This window comes from Oryx dammah, unplaced genomic scaffold (genome assembly GCF_014754425.2).
Source record: "Oryx dammah isolate SB20612 unplaced genomic scaffold, SCBI_Odam_1.1 HiC_scaffold_26, whole genome shotgun sequence".
Classification (NCBI taxonomy): Eukaryota; Metazoa; Chordata; class Mammalia; order Artiodactyla; family Bovidae; genus Oryx; species Oryx dammah.
The window spans coordinates 88,090,071-88,098,730 of NW_024070210.1; positions in this window are offsets into that span (position 1 = coordinate 88,090,071).

The window sequence follows — 8,660 nt, forward strand, 5'->3', positions numbered from 1 at the left end:
GGACTTCCCCAGTGGTCTAGTGGTTAAAAATCCACGCTTCCACTGCAGGGTCACAGGTTTAATCCCTGATTGAGGAACTAAGATTCCACATACCTCACAGCCCAGCCAAAAAAAAAAGAATATTTTTGTAGAATTAAGCATTGAGGCACTTATTGAATATCACTTACCTGGGCATTGACTGAACTCACCGTTTTCCATAAAGACATTTTCATGTTGTGCCCACTAGGTGTCTCAATATTTTGCAAGAAAATAGAAAAGCACAATGTTTTCACCTGTATCTTGAGTCAGCTGTAATATAAAGATATTACTCGGCTAAAATCTCAACTACTTTCTAGCAACCATTGTGAAAAATGCCAGTAAGTATAGTTTCCTCTCTTTGAGAAGGGAAGAAAATTTCTTTGTGGATTCTCATAATCCATGTATCTGCAAATTATTCTCCTAAGAAAACCAAGAAGAAATTGGCTTGGAAGACCAAGAATAAGTTTTTCCACCAAATGAATACTAAGACCCTACATGCAAGAACAAGATAAAACCAACCAAACAAACAAAAAACACCCTACAGGCAGCAGCATTGCATCCCCACTGGTTTCCTGGGCTAGAATTTAGTTGTCATCTACATATGAGGTGACATCCCAAAGTACATCATAGTATTTGTGTACCCAGGCAGAATGTGTTCCTCTCTACTTTCACAGGTGTCAGTCAAAAGATTCATTTTCACAATACAATCCAGGGTCCCTTGCATTGTGAATTTCAGGGTTGTAAATGACACATAACTGCTTATCCCAATGTTTTCACTTTTGTTGTGCATGACTTTTCTTTAGATGGCCTGTGGTAGAACCCTTTGCCTATGAGTGACATCAGAGAGGAAGCTACCAGATAATAAACAGGAGACCAAATGCCCTCAAAAATCAACTGCTATTTTAAAAGCTCAACTCATCAGGCTTTCACAAACTACAAACGGAAGTATAACTGGATATAACCTTTCTGCAATGCAATTTGGCAATATCTAGTCAAGAATATATTTAACAGTGTGTGTCTGTCAGAATCCCAGAAGGAAAGGGATTTCTTCCAGGATGGTTCAAATGAGGAGACTTTAGTAAAAGGACTACTTACAGATGGGTAGCCCCAGTTAAGGGAGTAAACAAGGGTTGTTGAGGCCAAAGAACAACATCCCTAGAGATAAAGGGACAAGGCAAGGAAATAATCTTATGGAACTCAATAAGGGCAAGAACAGTGGAAGAGGAACCACTAAGAAAGGAGGGGGAGGCAGGGCTTAGAGGTAGGGACAGGCACGCAGCCACTGCCTCAGAGGAAGAAGTCAGAGAAGAGGAGAAACCTTGACTTCTCTCTCTTCTTGCTTCTTGATCTCCTCCTGATGCCACCAACTGAATGAAGCTCAAGGAAGCCAAAGGCACGAGATCCCAGACTTGCAATCTATAAAGAGACAAAGAAGAATGAAGAAAAGCAGAGGAGTGGGATGAGGACTGGAAAATAACCAGCACAAGACGATAATCCATTTCTAAGAATATACCCTAAGGGACATAACCAAACAGAGAAGAAAAGAATCACATGAAAGTACATTCTTCATGGTTAAGCGTAATAGTGAACAAAATGAAAACAAGCTAATTTCCTTTAATAGGAGAACGGATAGATAAATGGGCTTCCCTGGAGGCTCAATAGGGGCTTCCCAGGTGGCACTAGTCGTAAAGAATCTGCCTGCTAAGGCAGGAGGCTCCAGAGACGCAGGTTTGATCCCTGGGTTGGGAAGATCTGCTGGAGTAGGGAATGGCACCCCACTCAGCATGCATTCTTGCCAGGAAAATTCATGGGCAGAGAAACCTGGCAGGTTACAGTCCATGGGGGTGCAAAGAGTCAAATGTGACTGAGCACGTACAGACAAATATATTATAGTGCATCCATACTTCAGAATGGGCTTATTAATATTTTTGAAGAATCTGTGGTGATATGCAGAAATGCTTACAATAAAATGTTAATTAAGAAAGAAGGTACACAACTATATGCATAGTATTAGCTCAACTCTATTAACACCTAAATGCAAAGGGAAAAACACCTAACAATGTGGGTTTTTAAAATTTTAAATATTTAAATTTTAATATAAAAAAGTAAATGCTACTTTTAAAATATAAAGTTAAATTTTAAATTTGATTTTAATAAATTAACAGCTACAAATAAATTTAAAATTATACTTGAAGATGTGTACAAAAATGTATTACTCCCTTATTCTCCTCCCTGCTTGGAATTCCTAACATTAATAATCTCTTTTTGATGATGGGACATTATAATTTTTTCTTCACAACTTCCAATATTTTTCCTTTTCACAATAAGCATAGAATATCTTTGTGATCAGGGGAAAAAGTCAATGCCAAAAAAAGAGTCGTTCTCACTGAAATGTACTCTACTCAATTTAAAATATTAATAAGGGACACAACAATTGTTTAAGTAAGTTAAAACCAGTGGCATGAAGGGTGAACCTCAATCTATGTCTACTTGATATCTGGACAAAAATGAAAGAAACATCATCAATTTCTACATGACATCAAATATCCAGATATTTTAGATGATTTTGGTTTTTGACTACATTTTTCACTCTTCACTTGAATGACAGGCATCATATTAATTCAGCTTTAGGTGAACTCATTCTTATCTTGCAACTCGGAAAAATGTAAGAAATTCCTTCAACCTAAAAGTTATTCCTCACATTGAAATAATTATGTTCTCTCTTTTAAATTTTATATTTTACTCTTCACTATCACTTTTAACTATATATTTTTTATTAATTATCAAATAATAAACCAATACATTCTTGTTTTAAAGATCCAAGCAATATAAAGAATACAAGTGTCCCTTGTTCACCTGCTCACACTTTGTCTCCTTCCCCTAGGTAACCTGTTTTCAGTTTGTCATGTAACTCTCAAGACATTCGCTTAGTATTTTCATGCATGTATCTCCAGGATCCTTGGATTTCCTTGGTGGCTCAGATGGTAAAGAATCTGCCTGCAATGTGAAAGACCTCGGTTTGATCCGTGGATTGGGAAGATCCCCTGGAGGAGGGCACGGCAATCCACTCCAGTATTCTTGCCCAGAGAATCCACATGGACAATGGATCCTGGTGGGTTACAGTCCATGAGGTCGCAAAGAGCCGGACACGATTGAGCGACTAAGCACAGCATATGCATATAGAATATATAGTTTTATTTTTATTTTCTAAAAAATTGATGCTGTATTGTACATATTATTCTGCAACTCACTTTAAAAAACCAGGAAGGGTTTTTTTTAAATTTTTTATTTATTTATTTTGTGGTTGTGCTGGGTCTTCGTTGCTGTGCAGGTTTTTCTCTAATTCTGGCAAGCAGGGGCTACTCTCTCGTTTTGGTGCACGGACTTCTCCTTGCCGTGGCTTCGCTGTTGTGGAGTGTGGGCTCTAGAGCATATGTGCTTCAGTAGTTATGGGCTCTAGAGACTCAATTCAGACTCAATAGTTGTTGTGTATAGACTTAGTTACTCTACGGCATGTGGGATATTCCTGGATCAGGGATCAAAACCATGTCTCCTTCACTGGCAGGTGAATTCTTCACCACTGAGCCACCAGGGAAACCCGAAACTCGTTTTGTTTTGTTTTTTCTCATGTTGAAGCTCCACTTCTTTTTTTTTTTTTTTTTTGTAGTGGTTACACAATTTCCATTGTTGACATATTCTAGTTTTTCTGATCACTCCTGGTTGATGGCTCTTTGGGTTGTTTTCAGTTGTCTGCTATTTTAGACAATTCTATAATGAAAACCTTTACACATGCCTCTATATCTATATGCAAGCATTATTCTCTAAAGGAGCTGATGAAAAATGGACCTTTTCTGGTTTGAAAAGCGTGTGCACTTAAATTTTTACTTGGTACTATTAAGCAGGCTTCCATAAAGGTTTATCGATTTACACTTTCAATAAGAAGATGAAAAGATGCCAGCCTCACCAATAATCAGGACAATGCAAATTCAAATAAAATAGGATACCATTTTTACCATTTGGGGTTCACAAATTCAAAAGGATTGATAATGCAAAGTGTGAGGGAAGATAGAGACATGTATCTTCACATAATGTTTTTTTACAGCCAGCATCCACACATTATGGAAGATTCCTTGGAGACTTCTTATTAAAAGTGATTATGCTAGACTGTTACGATAAATAAACAGGATATTTCTGTTACAGGATCATTGATTTTTATATGTGCTAATAGCCACCCTCTGTTAACATATACTCACCCAGAGTTTTTATCAGGTATTATTGTTTTGCAATTACTAATTTCTCTTTCTTTTTTTTGGGCCGTATCATTGTGGCCTGTGAGATCTTCGTTCCCAAGGACTGAACCCCTGCAGTGGAAGTACAGAGTCCTAACTACGGGGCCACCAGGGAATTCCCTATGATTACTAATTCCTTAATTTACCAAGTAGATAAGAATTTCTTCTAACAACCACACTTTGGTTTATAATTTATAAAATTCTTTCACATTCTCATAGGTTACTTCAGTTGATTTCTGCCTCAGTGACAGTGTGAGATGCTTTTTCAGATGAGGAAACTGAAGCTCAGAGACATTAAATGATTTTCCAAGGTCACAGTTATAAGTGGAAGGGCTCAGGTCTTCTGACTCTCAGCTCCAATAGCTTCTCACTTTCTTAATTTTTTAAAAACAAAGTACAGCTCAAGTCTTCCTGTCTCTTCCATGGACCTCAAGGCATCCAGAATGAACCATAGGGGGCAGTCTGGTGCAGCCGAAGATAGAATAGGATGGAAGCCTATTGCGTGAGAACTGGCTTTTTGTTTCTACTCTGTGCTTCCCTAGCTGTATGATCTTAAGCAAGTCATTTAGTCTCACATGGCCTCAGCTGCCTGTTTCAAAAAATAGACACGATGGGACTTCCCTGGTAGCTCAGTGATAAGGATCCGCCTGCCAGTGCAGGGGACATGGGTTCCTTCCCTGGTCCGGGAAGATTCCACATGCCACAGAGCAACTAAAGCCCGTGTGCCACAACTACTGAGCCTGAGCTCCAGGGCTCTCGAGCCACAGCTACTGACCCTGTGAACCTAGGGTCTATGCTCCACAACAAGAATACATGCCGCTTACTTACCAATATTGAAAAAAGAGATGATGCTGTGCAGTTCCTTCCAGTTGTGAGATTTTATTTAAGCCAGCTGTAAGCTATGACTGATGCTGAAGCTGAAACGCCAATATTTTGGCCACCTCATGCAAAGAGTTGACTCATTGGAAAGGACCCTGACGCTGGGAAGGATTGGGGGCAGGAGGAGAAGGGGACGACAGAGGATGAGATGGCTGGATGGCAACACCGAATCGATGGACATGAGTTTGGGTAAACTCCGGGAGTTGGTGATGGACAGGAAGGCCTGGTGTGCTGTGATTGATGGGGTCGCAAAGAGTCGGACATGACTGAGCGACTGAACTGAACTGAACTGAAGCTAGGGTTCTTTCTCTGCTCATACATTTTATGAAATACCATTTTTTGCAATGAATTTATACTTTGAAAATATAAATCCACGAAGAAAGAAACTTACCATACAATGCTTTCTTTGAAGTATAAAAGTGTTCCCTTATCTTTTTTCTTTCTTTATATGTATATGTATATATATATAAAACATTATATGACAAGACCCTTGCTGAAGGCTACGGAAATCCCCAAGGGAACAGCCACTGGTTTCAGGTAGCTGACTGTGTCTGAAAAGACATTTTCTGCCTGGATCTCTTATTACTTGGCATGATTCCAATTCTGCTTACATTTTTGTTGCCTATTATTACAGATTTTAAAAGTGCTTATTTTCCCATCCTACTCCCAATAGTGTGAAAGCTTTAACCCCAGTTGTTCTTTCTAGTTCCAACTTCCATAAGAGCTGGAAGGAGTCTTAAGAGAGCACTTGATCCTGTCTTCTATCTTTGAACAAATAAAATATTTTTCCATTTAACAGAGGCAGCATCCAATGCCCAGAAAGCCTGTAACTTATTCAAGGTTTCATAGCTAGGGAGTCTCCTCGTGCAGAACTTATTCCATTCTTAGCGCATGACAATTTATTGGTGATCCTGCTCTTCCACAAAAATCACAGCGAAAGTCAAAATAAGTAAACCATCAGATCATCGGATGTTTTTATTTTATCACACACTATAAATTTTTCTATTTCTAACCATATTTTGATGCATTATTTATGAGGGCCATCTGGTCACAGGTTTACCAAGACAACTAGAATTTTAAGTGTGCTTCATTTTTTCCAGGAAAAACACTGCATAGCTTGGATTTATCCTTAACCTGCTCATCAGTAACTCAGGAGGAAAACAAATTTGTTAAAGACATTCTTAAGAAAAGAAAACTGATGTATAATTAACATATAATAAAGTGTTCAAATCTTGCATATAAACTACAAACATTCTTACATGTGCATACACAATATAGAGAATTACCAGCACCTCTGGACACTCCTTGTGCCTGGTACTAATCACCACCCTAAGGGCAACCACTATTTTAACTTCTGTCGTCAGAAATTAGTTTTGATGTTTGAAAATTTCTGGATTTGAACTTCATGGAATCATACAGTATGGACTATTTTGTGTCTGCTTTCTCTCATTCAACATTCAGTTCAGTTCAGTCACTCAGTCGTGTCTGACTCTTTGTGACCAGATGAACTGTAGCACTCCAGGCCTCCCTCTCCATCACCAACACCCTGAGTTCACCCAAACCCATGTCCATTGAGTCGGTGATGCCATCCAACCATCTCATCCTCTGTCGTCCCCTTCTCCTCCTGCCCTCAATCTTTCCCAGCATCAGGATCTTTTCAAATGAGTCAGCTCTTCGCATCAGGTGGCCAAAGTATTGGAGTTTCAGCTTCAACATTAGTCCTTCCAATAAACACCCAGGACTGATCTCCTTTAGGATGGACTGGTTGGATCTCCTTGCAGTCCAAGGGATTCTCGAAAGAGTCTTCTCCAACACCACAGTTCAAAAGCATCAGTTCTAAAAACAAAAACAAAAACAAAAGCATCAGTTCTTTGGCACTCAGCTTTCTTTACAGTCCAACTCTCACATCCATACATGACCACTGGAAAAACCATAGCCTTGACCAAACAGACCTCTGTTGACAAAGTTATGTTTCTGCTTTTGAATATTCTGTCTAGGTTGGTCATAACTTTCCTTCCAAGGAGTAAGCGTCTTTTAATTTCATGGCTGCAATCATCATCTGCAGTGATTTTGGAGCCCCCAAAATAAAGTCAGCCACTGTTTCCACTGTTTCCCCATCTAGTTGCCATGAAGTGATGGGACCGGATGCCATGATCTTAGTTTTCTGAATGTTGAGCTTTAAGCCAACTTTTTCACTCTCCTCTTTCACTTTCATCATGAGGCTCTTTAATTCTTCTTCACTTTCTGCCATAAGGGTAGTGTCATCTGAATATCTGAGGTTATTGATATTTCTCCCAACAATCTTGATTCCAGCTTGTGTTTCCTTCAGCCCAGCGTTTCTTATGATGTACTCTGCATATAAGCAGGGTGACAATATACAGCCTTGATGTACTCCTTTTTCTATTTGGAACCAGTCTGTTGTTCCTTGTCCAGTTCTAACTGTTGCCTCCTGACCTGCATACAGGTTTCTCAAGAGGCAGGTCAGCTGGTCTGGTAGTCCCATCTCTTTCAGAATTGTCCACAGTTTATGTGATCCACATAGTCAAAAGCTTTGGCATAGTCAATAAAGCAGAAATCGATGTTTTTCTGGAACTCTCTTTCTTTTTCCATGATCCAGCGGATGTTGGCAATTTGATCTCTGGTTCCTCTGCCTTTTCTAAAACCACCTTGAACATCTGGAAGTTCACGGTTCACGTATTGCTGAACCCTGGCCTGGAGAATTTTGAGCATTACTTTACTAGCGTGTGAGATGAGTGCAATTGTGCGGTAGTTTGAGCATTCTTTGGCATTGCCTTTCTTTGGGATTGGAATGAAAACTGACCTTTTCCAGTCCTGTGGCCACGGCTGAGTTTTCCAAATTTGCTTGCATACTGAGTGCAGCACTTTCACAGCATCATCTTTTAGGATCTGAAATAGCTCAGCTGGAATTCTATTACCTCCACTAGCTTTGTTCTTAGTGATGCTTCCTAAGGCCCACTTGACTTCACATTCCAGGATGTCTGGCTCTAGGTGAGTGTGTATGTCTATGAAATTGTTAACTATATTCTAAAAATATGATTCACTTTCTGGCTCAGTTTCTCAGAGAATCTCTCAAAATTAGGCACATAATATACCAGCTACACACAGGTGTATGTGTGTATGTGTACACACACAATGCAGCTGAGAAAGAACTTTTAAAATGACTAGCCTAGAATACAGAGGAGGCAAGGGCACCCCACTCCAGTACTCTTGCCTGGAAAATCCCATGGATGGAGGAGCCTGGAAGGCTGCAGTCCATGGGGTCGCTGAGGGTCGGACATGACTTCCCTTTCACTTTTCACTTTCATGCATTGGAGAAGGAAATGGCAACCCACTCCAGTGTTCTTGCCTGGGGAATCCCAGGGACAGCAGAGCCTGGTGGGCTGCCATCTATGGGGTCGCACAGAGTCGGACACGACTGAAGTGACTTAGCAGCAGCAGCAGACTAGAATAAGC